Below are 9,790 nucleotides of genomic sequence, written 5' to 3' on the forward strand. Positions count from 1 at the left end.
GTTCATAGTTTTTGTTGATTTTGATTTTCACTTTCTTATAGTTATTCATTTTCCTGGTCCCTTATTTAAGTTTTCTAGATTCCTGCTATGAGTGAGACCATCCGGTAATTTTCTTTTTCTTTCTGGCTTATTTCACTGAGCATGATCCCTTCCAGCGCCATCCATGTTGCTGCAAATTGCATGTGTTTATCTTTTTTGAATGCTGAGTAATATTCCATGGTATATATGTACCACATCTTCTTGATCCAGTCATCTATTTTTGGGCATTTGGGCTGTTTCCAAAGCTTAGCTATTGTAAATAGTGCTGCTATAAACATAGGTGTGCAGGTGCTCTTTGGAATTGATGTTTCTGTGTCCTTTGGGTAAATACCTAGGAATGGAATTGCTGGATCATATGGAAGCTCTATGTTTAGTAGGTCCAGAAATCTCCACACAGCTCTCCATAGTGGTTGGACCAGTTTGCACTCCCACCAACAGTGCAGAAGAGTTCCTTTTTCTCCACAACCTCGCCAACATTTGTTGTTGCTAGTTTTTTTAATATGTGCCATTCTCACTGGTGTAAGATGGTATCTCATGGTAGTTTTGATTTGCATTTCCCTGATTACAAGTGATGTTGAACATTTTTCATATGCCTGTTGGCCATTTGAATTTCCTCTTCAGAGAAGTTTCTTTTTAGCTCTTCTGCCCATTTTTTGACTGGATTATTTTCTTTGTTGTTGTTGAGTCTCATCAGCTCTTTGCAGATTTTTGTCATCAGTCCTTTATCATTAGTGTTGTGTGCAAAAATGTTCTCCCAGTTGGAGGGGTTTCTCTTTGTTTTGGTTATTGTCTCTTTTGCTGTGCAGAAGCTCTTTAATTTGATGTAGTCCCAGCTGTTGATCTTTGCCTTCACTATCACTGCTTTGGGTGATGTGTCTGTAAAGATGTCTTTGATGTGAATATCACGTAGTGTTTTGCCTATATTTCCTTCTATGTATTTTATGGTTTCAGGTCTTATGTCTAGTTCTTTAATCCATTTTGAGTTGATTTTTGTGTATGGTGTGAGGTAGTGGTCAAGCTTCATTCTTTTGCATGTAGCGACCCAGTTTTCCCAGCACCATTTATTGAACAAACGTTCTTTGCTTCAATGCATAGTCTTTGCTCCTTTGTCAAAGATTAGTTGACCATAAATCTGTGGGTTTATTTCTGGATTTTCTATTCGATTCCATTGGTCTATATGTCTGTTCTTGTTCCAATATCATGCAGTTTTGATGATTATGGCTTTGTAGTATAGTTTGAAGTCTGGGAGTGTGATGCCTCCATTCCCTTCTTTTTTTTTCAGGAGAGCTTTGGCTATTCGGGGTTTTTGGTGATTCCATATGAATTTCATCAATAATTGTTCTATTTCTTTGAAGAATGACATTGAAATTTTGATTGAAATAGCATTGAATCTGTATATTGCTTTTGGTAGGATGGCCATTTTAATAATGTTTATTCTTCCAATCCATGAGCAGGGGATGTCTTTCCATTTCTTTGTGTCTTCTATTTCTTTTAATAGTGTTTTATAGTTTTCTTTGTATAGGTCCTTTACCTCTTTTGTTAGATTTATTCCCAAATATTTGATTTTTTTTGTTTCGATAATAAAAGGGATGGTTTTTTTTATTTCTTCTTCTTCAGATTTATTGTTTGTGTATAGGAAGGCTACTGACTTTTGCATGTTGATTTTGTATCCTGCCACTTTACTGAACTGATTGATGAGTTGAATTAGTTTTTCTGTGGAGTTTTTAGGGTTCTCTATGTATATTATCATATCACCTGCAAATAGTGATAGTTTGACTTCTTCTTTTCCTATTTGGATTCCTTGGATGTCTTTCTCTTGTCTTATTGCTCTGGCTAGGACTTCCAGTATTATATTGAAAAGCAGTGGTGAGAGTGGACATCCTTGTCTTGTTCCAGATCTTAATGGAATTGCTTTCAGCTTTTCACCATTGAGAATGATACTGGCTGTTGGCTTGTGATATATGGACTTTATGATGTTGAGGTATGTTCCTTGTATCCCAAGAATTTCAAGGGCTTTTATCATGAATGGGTGTTGCACTTTGTCGAAAGCTTTCTCAGCATCTATTGATATTATCATATGGTTTTTATATTTCTTTTTGTTGATGTGTTGGATAACGTTGATTGATTTCCGGATGTTGAATGAGGTAGCTTTTAGACAGTATTTTTAAGTGGCTGTTCTTGAATTTTTTTTTAAATTTATTTATTTATGCACACAAGAACTGGGGTATAGGCCAGAGGTATGGGGGGGTGAGAGCATTCACCAGACACAGAGTGGGGAACAGAACAGGCAGATTGACTGAAATACACTGCTGAGGGGAGCAACTGGCAAGTCAGGAGGGGTCTGCTGCGCCACGTGGGTGGCTCCCTGGCCGGGGCTCAACTCATGCTGCAGTAGCTGTGGATAGCTTCATAGGTGTCTTAACACCCTGCCCCCCAAGGGAGGCCCTGTTTCTTGAATATTTAACAGAACTTTGACCTGGGAGTATATTTACTCAGCAAGCACCTAGAATTTTTCCAGGAAATAGATAAAAGTTGACAATATGGTCTCCAACTGTAAGAATTAGGTTTTCTGGAGGGGAGTAGGCTCACACTTTTGACATAACTATTACCTCCTAAATTGTGTGCTTTAAACTCTGAACTCAAAACTTCAGGGAATAGAAAAAGAAACAACCCGTAGTCTTCAGGAAAAACTTGAAGGAGGTAGTGAAATGGAGCTAGAGACTAAAAGACTAAACAGTAAAAGACAAGACATTAGCATAGGCCGCAGGTGGTAATGAATCTATGCTTACAAGAAATGGGGGGAAAAAGCTAATAGCACCACAGAATGTACAAAAGGAGCTTTCAATTTCTACTACACACTCACCCATTCTGTCTTGAAACCTTTATTCTGAACCCCTCTCCTTCTCAAAAAGCATCAACCAAAATCTCTGGTAATTTTTGTTTGGGAAAAACTTGTAATCACACTGCTAGATTTCTGGACAGTTTGTGAGCATTCCCCCCTTTCTGGGTTCTCCTCCTCTCTTTCTGACTATACCACTCTTCTTTTTTTTTTTTTTAAACTATCTTTCCCACTGTTTTATTTATTTTTTTAAAAGATTTATTTATTTATGCATACAAGAACTGGGGTACAGGCCAGAGGTGTGGGTGGTGAGAGGATTCACCAGAGACAGAGTGGGGAACAGAACAGGCAGACTGACTGAAATACACTGCTGAGGGGAGCAGCGGGCAAGTCAGGAGAGGTCTGCTGTGCCATGTGGGTTGCTCCCTGGCCGGCCGAGGCTCAAACTCGTGCTGCAGTGGCTGCAGATAGCTTCATAGGTTGTGTCTTAACCCCTTGCACCAACAGGTAGGCCCTCTTTCCCACTGTTTTAATCTGGAGACAAACTTCCTAGATTTGAAAAGGGAATTAAGACTAAAATTTTTTCCTCTTAATCAAGAGACCCTTATATAGAAAACTCAAGTCTTGGGCCTCCCCGGTGGCGCAGCGGTTGAGCGCTGGGTTGCGAAGCTGCCCATGCCCTCTGCGGCGCCGGTTCGATCCCCGGCTGCTCCCCAGCCACCGGAGGAGGGTCCCACATGGCCGCAGACCTCTCCTGCCGCCCGCTGCTCCCCTCAGCAGTGTACTTTGGTCCTTCTGCCTGCTCTGCTCCCCGCTCTGGCTCTGGTGAATTCTCTCACTCTCCCGCGCTTCTGACTGTACCCAGTGCATGTATAAACAAAAACAAACAAATAAAATAAATAAATAAAACATGCCTCTATAAAAAAAAAGTTACTTTAAAAATAAATAAATAAAAATGTTTTAAAAAAAAAAAGAAAACTCAAGTCTTATTACGTAGGTATAAAACAAAGCAAGCCTTTAATATTGCCTTCTACTAACTCTTGTTCCTGGATATAGTGAGGATTGAGGAAAATCTGCAGCTCAGAAACGGAGAAAGGTTTATAATTCTCTCCAATTTAGCTGGGCAATGACATGGGGAAAAGATCATGAAAGCCCAAAGGGTACTTAAGAAGCACAGGTGCTTGCAAGTGTATAGTAACAGCAGAGCCAGAGTTTTGTCTGGCTCATCTGATCTGGAATCAGAAAGGAAAGGACCAAAGGCTTCCTTTTATGGGCCTACGTAAGTAGTCATGTCTCTTAAAGAAAGTGGCCAGATGTTCCTACACAATCCCACATGCCTAAGTGAACCAGCAACCCTTAAAAAAAAAATCACACCACAAAAATTTTTTTGTGCTTTAGATACAGCTTTACCATCACTTGCTACACTTTAACTAAAACTGCCTCATCTTGTATATGCCTTAAACTTTGCCAAGTTCCCAAACTATAGGATTCTACTAACCAACATTATGAACTCAACATAGTAACATGTCCGGAGGCTAAGGCACACAATCATTGCTTCCTATCAGCAGTATATCTGATATCTGCGACAGCTGATGGCCCTGACTCATCTCCCCCATCTCTCATTCATCTGCCCACTGCTAATGGCATGATCTAAGTAAAACACCTTTTATCTGGTCATTCCCTCCTCAAAAACCTCCCTTTTGAGTTTAACAGCCACCATAATCAGACCTCACCCTCTTTCCCACCATTTATTCCACTAGTTTTCATTTGGTGTTTTTGGTTGAGATTTACAAAATGAAATTTCTGTCACAGAAAGATTAAACTACTCACAAAGTGAAATAGTGGCAGGAAGGAGTCTCTTGTAACAGTAGATGGTAACCTTTAACAGCAGTTTCAGCAGTCTTTTATACAAGTTTAGATAAAATGAAGAGATAAGATGAGTACTTTGAAACAATTATGTTTGAATAAAATGAAAATAGTGATGTTATTAGTCACCAACTAGCACACCTGGTTAATGGAAAGATGTCTCAGATGTAAGGTTTTTTAGCAAGTTGCCATAAACCATTTTGTGATCACAATTTTAAAGTTGTGTCTGGAGAAAAGTATTGATAATTTCAACAAATTCTGAAACAAAGAGTCCTCATGTAACAGGGTGGTCCCCAGGAAAGGGGGAGGTTCCCTGCCCCACCCAAGGGAGGGTGGAGCTGAGCAGGAAGAGGAGAAGCTGCAGGAAGAGACTGAGGAAGGAAGCAGGATGGAGCCAGAAGGAGACCTGGAGCAGGCGCATGGAGCCTAGAGACACGTGAAGAAACTGCGCTTGTCTTTTGGTCGTGGACTGGGTGACACAGATGTGGGTGAGACCCGTGGGGAGGTGACCATGGCAGCTTTTATCTTGATGTTGATTTTGCTCTTTTCCTTCCGGGCTTGTCTGGTTGTTTGTGACCCTTTTCTGTGGGTCCCCACTGGAAGATGCTGTAGACTTTTGGCAGGCTTTGGGGCCTTGTTCTGGGCCGATCCCATTTGGATGGAGTTTTACCCACGAGGGGATGGGTAACTTTGGGTGTTTCATTTAGAAACTAGATTATTTGCTTTTCCTGTATTGTTTCCTAGTTTTATTAAAGTTCCTTCCCATTAAAGTCTCATATGTTTTGTGTTGATGCGGCGGATGGCAGAACCCATGTAGAATAGGCAGGTTTGTGGGGTTTGGGCTGCCCCTCTCCCTGTCCTATAACACTCACAGAGGCTATTTATCATGTAAGTAAGATCAGCTCCAAAGCAAGACCACAGATGATGCCTGATGTTGTCACTAGCTGTGATCTTAGACTTGTAATTTACACTCTGTGGTTTGCAGTCTGCAAAATGCCAATAATTCCCAGTCCTCATCACCACTGTAAAAAGTCAATCAATTAAATTACATTAGAAACACAAAACAGTGCCTAGCATGTGCTAAATACGTAATAAAAGATAGTGGGTTTTTTATTGCTAAGGTGGCACTGTTAAATACAAATATGTAAGCCTAATTTTAAATTTTCTTAGTAACCAATTTTAAAAAATAGAGAAATATGAAATTTTAGTAATGCATTTAAGCAAATACATTCAAAACAGCATTTCAACATATAAACAATATAAAAATATTAATATTTTATTTTTTGCTTTGTGGAAATTCAGTAAGTACACTTACAACATGTTTTAATGAGGTCATTAGTATCTATAGTCACTTGTGGCTAAAGTCCATTAAACACGTATTAGACACTAGCTCCAAGGGGCTGTATTATCAAAACTATCACATTGTATTTGTCATACTATTTTGTTGTCTTCAGTGTTTTTTAAAAGCATGTATTCTTACAATCAGAAAATAATTTAAAAAATGAAAAGTTCAATTTCTAAAGTCAGAATGAATTATGCTTCATTTTATTAATAGGCGTTATAGCTACATAATTAAATCCAAACAGTGCAGAAGGTTTTGAAAGAGGAAGTTAGGAAACAGGTACAGTTAGTCAATTAGGAACAGGGTGATCCAAGCCCCAAGCCCTGTGTGCCAAGACCATTTATCAACATGGTAAGTGTAACAGGGTGGTCCCCAGGAAAGGGGGAAGTTTCAGGTTTCCTGCCCCATCCAAAGGAGGGTGGCGCTGAGCAGAGAGAAGAAGCTGCAAAGGAGACTGAGGAAGGAAGGAAGCAGGATGGAGAGCCAGAAGGAGACCTGCAGGAGGCACATGAAACCGAGAGAGACATGAAGAAACTGCACTTGCCTTTTGGTCATGGACTGGTTGTCACAGATGTGGGTGAGACTCATGGGGAGATGACAATGGCAGCTTTTATCTTGATTTAGATTTTGCTCTTTTCCTCCCAGACTTGTCTGGTTGTTTTTGATTCTTTTCTGTGGGTTGCCACTGAAGGATGCTTTAGACTTTGGCAGGCTTTCGGGCCTTGCTCTGGGCCAATCCTGTTTGGGTGGACTTTTACCCACGAGGGGAAGGGTAACTTTGGGTGCATGATTTAGAAACTATATTCTTTGCCTTTTCTGTATTGTATTAAAGTACCTTTTCATTAAAGTCTTGTATGTTTTGTGCTGATGCATCAGATGGCAGAATCTATTTAGAGCAGGCAGGTTTGCGGGGTCTGGGGTGCCCCTCTCCCTGCCCTGTAACATAAGGAACAATCATTTGGAACCAGAAGGGTGCACCCCAACCCAGGTGTCCCAAGTCCATTTGTCAATCTGATTGAGAAACAATTGGCTGGAGTCAGGGTGCCCCTGCAACCCAATTAAAATGGAATGTTCAGAACACTAACACAATAACACAATGCTAAAGCAATAGACCAAAGCTAGTCCAAGAAGACAGGCCAGGTAACATGGGAAAACTCAGTGGGACTCAGTAATGTAGGAGACGCCATGGGCCCCAATCAGCAAGAGACACGATGTTGAGACACCCAACAGCTAAACTCCCAGTCCTTGCCGACTATACCAGAATTCAAAATGTACCAATTAATTCACCATTAAGTTAGGACAACAGCTGCCGTTGTCTCTGCCAAGGACCAGGAGAGAAGCCTCCCCAAGTGGCTCTCACATGTCTCTGAAGGGTCTCTACATGTCTCTCTTCAGCATGGCTCCTTCCATGTCTCCTTCCCAGCAGCACCAGGCCAGTAGTACATTATTGGCCACAAGAACAAGAGCTCTCCCCTCTTTTTTTTTTTAAGATTTATTTATTTATTTATGTATTTTGTGGGCCCCTCACTGGTGGCCTGGAAACGAACCGGCGCTGCAGAGGCTGCAGGCAGCCTCGCAGCCCAGCGCTCAACCGCTGAGCCATCAGGGGAGGCCCAAGATTTATTTATTTATTTATTTATTTATACAAGCACTGGGTACAGTCAGAAGCACGGGAGGGTGAGAGAATTCACCAGAGCCAGAGCAGGGAACAGAACAGGCAGAAGGACCAACCGAAGTACACTGCTGAGGGGAGCAGCAGGTGGCAGGAGAGGTCTGCGCGCCATGTGGGGCCCTCACCCGGGGTCGGGGATTGAACCAGCACTGCAGAGGTTGCGGGCAGCTTCGCAACCCAGAACTCAACCGCTGCGCCACCAGGGAGACCCAGCTCTCCCCTCTTTAGCCCACCTGCCTTCCATGTTATATAGCTTTACCTGACTGCTCAGCTCTGCCCTCTTGTTCTCAGGGTCTAGTCCAAGGCAGCTTCCTGTTAGTGGAGGATCCTTCCCTTAATGGAGGTGTATCTGTAACAATAGGACGCTCTCTCTCAGGGATTAAAAAAAAAAAAAAAAAAAGATTGGGGAAACCAGTGAATAATCACTTCCACTGCCCTTCTGGAGGTAAACTGCTAGCCCACCATTCTCCAAAAACAGTGAGATTTCAGGAAGGTGGCCAAAATTAGCTTAAAAGCATCAATTCTAAGTTGCATGCAATATAAGGCCCAAAATAATGAATACAAGAAAGTCATCCATCTCATAATCAGATGCCAAAATTTTTAATTTATTTTTCTCCTACATAACGTCAGCTAATAGCAAAAAAGGAAGAAGTAGAAATGAGATATTTTCAGGAGGTTATGTCTAATTAACTGGAAAAAAGCTGTCTTTTGTTCAAAAGTTATTAAGGAATCCTTGACATTTTAATTGTATTTCATCATCTCTTTTGAAGTGTTTCTAAAAGGCAATGAAACTTACAAAGTGATTCATCATATTCTCAATTTAAAATTAATAGAATAAAGTTAGAATTTTTCATCAGTCCCAGTTAAGAGAGGATATAACAAACATAGGACTATATAAAGTATGTTTTTGTGCTGAGGAATGCAAAGGTATGTAATAACTTTTTCTTTTCTGAAATCAAACTTTCTAAACCTAACTTCAACAATCTATAACACAGAAGGATATGTATAAAAATCTCTTTAAGCTAAAATACAACTTTCCTCCTGACCGCAAATGAAATGCCAAACTCAGAAGTCTACTTTGTTTTTTTTTTTTTTTAAATTTTTTATTTATTTATTTATTTTCATAGAGGCATTTTTTTTTTTTTATTTGTTTGTTTGTTCTTTGTTCATACATGCACTGGGTACAGTCAGAAGCGCGGGAGGGTGAGAGAATTCACCAGAGCCAGAGCGGGGAGCAGAGCAGGCAGAAGGACCGAAGGACACTGCTGAGGGGAGCAGCGGGCGGCAGGAGGGGTCTGCGCGCCATGCGGGACCCTCCTCCGGTGGGCGGGGAGCAGCCGGGGATCGAACCGGCACCGCAGAGGCCGCGGGCAGCTTTGCAACCCAGCGCTCAACCGCTGCACCACTGGGGAGGCCCCAGAAGTCTACTTTGTATAGCTATTCTCTAGCAAACTATGACCTATGAGCCAAATGTAGCCTGTTGCCCACTTTTGTATAGTCTAGAGGTAATCATGCTTATTACATTTCAAGTGACTAGAGAGAAGTCAAAAGAATGAAAATATTCATAACATAAAATTATATGAAATTAAAAATTCAGTCCATAAGTAAAATTATTTAAAGATTTATTTATTTATGCATACAAGAACTAGGGTATAGCCAGAGGTATGTAGGGTGAGGGGATTCACCAGAGACAGAGAGAGGAGCAGAACAGGTGGATTGACTGAAATACACTGCTGAGGGGAGCAGAGGGCAAGACTGAAGAGTTCTGCATTGCCATGTGGGTTAGCTCCCTGGTTGGGGATCAAACTCCTGCTGCAGTGGCTGGTGCAGTTCAAAATGTGAATTTTTTTTCTCGTGTATAATAAATACCTGCATCACATCTTCATTGTTTTGTCTCAGCCCACAGGACCTAAAACATTTTCTATCTGGTCCTTTTACCAAAAAAGTTTGCAGACTTCTATTCTGGAAGAAATAAAATCTGAAGAGCCTCCCTGGTGGCACAAGGGGTTAAGTCTGAGAACTATAAGCTATT

The sequence above is a fragment of the Talpa occidentalis genome, unplaced genomic scaffold, assembly GCF_014898055.3.
Source record: "Talpa occidentalis isolate TD23 unplaced genomic scaffold, MPIMG_talOcc4v2.1 talOcc4.4, whole genome shotgun sequence".
NCBI classification, from domain to species: Eukaryota; Metazoa; Chordata; class Mammalia; order Eulipotyphla; family Talpidae; genus Talpa; species Talpa occidentalis.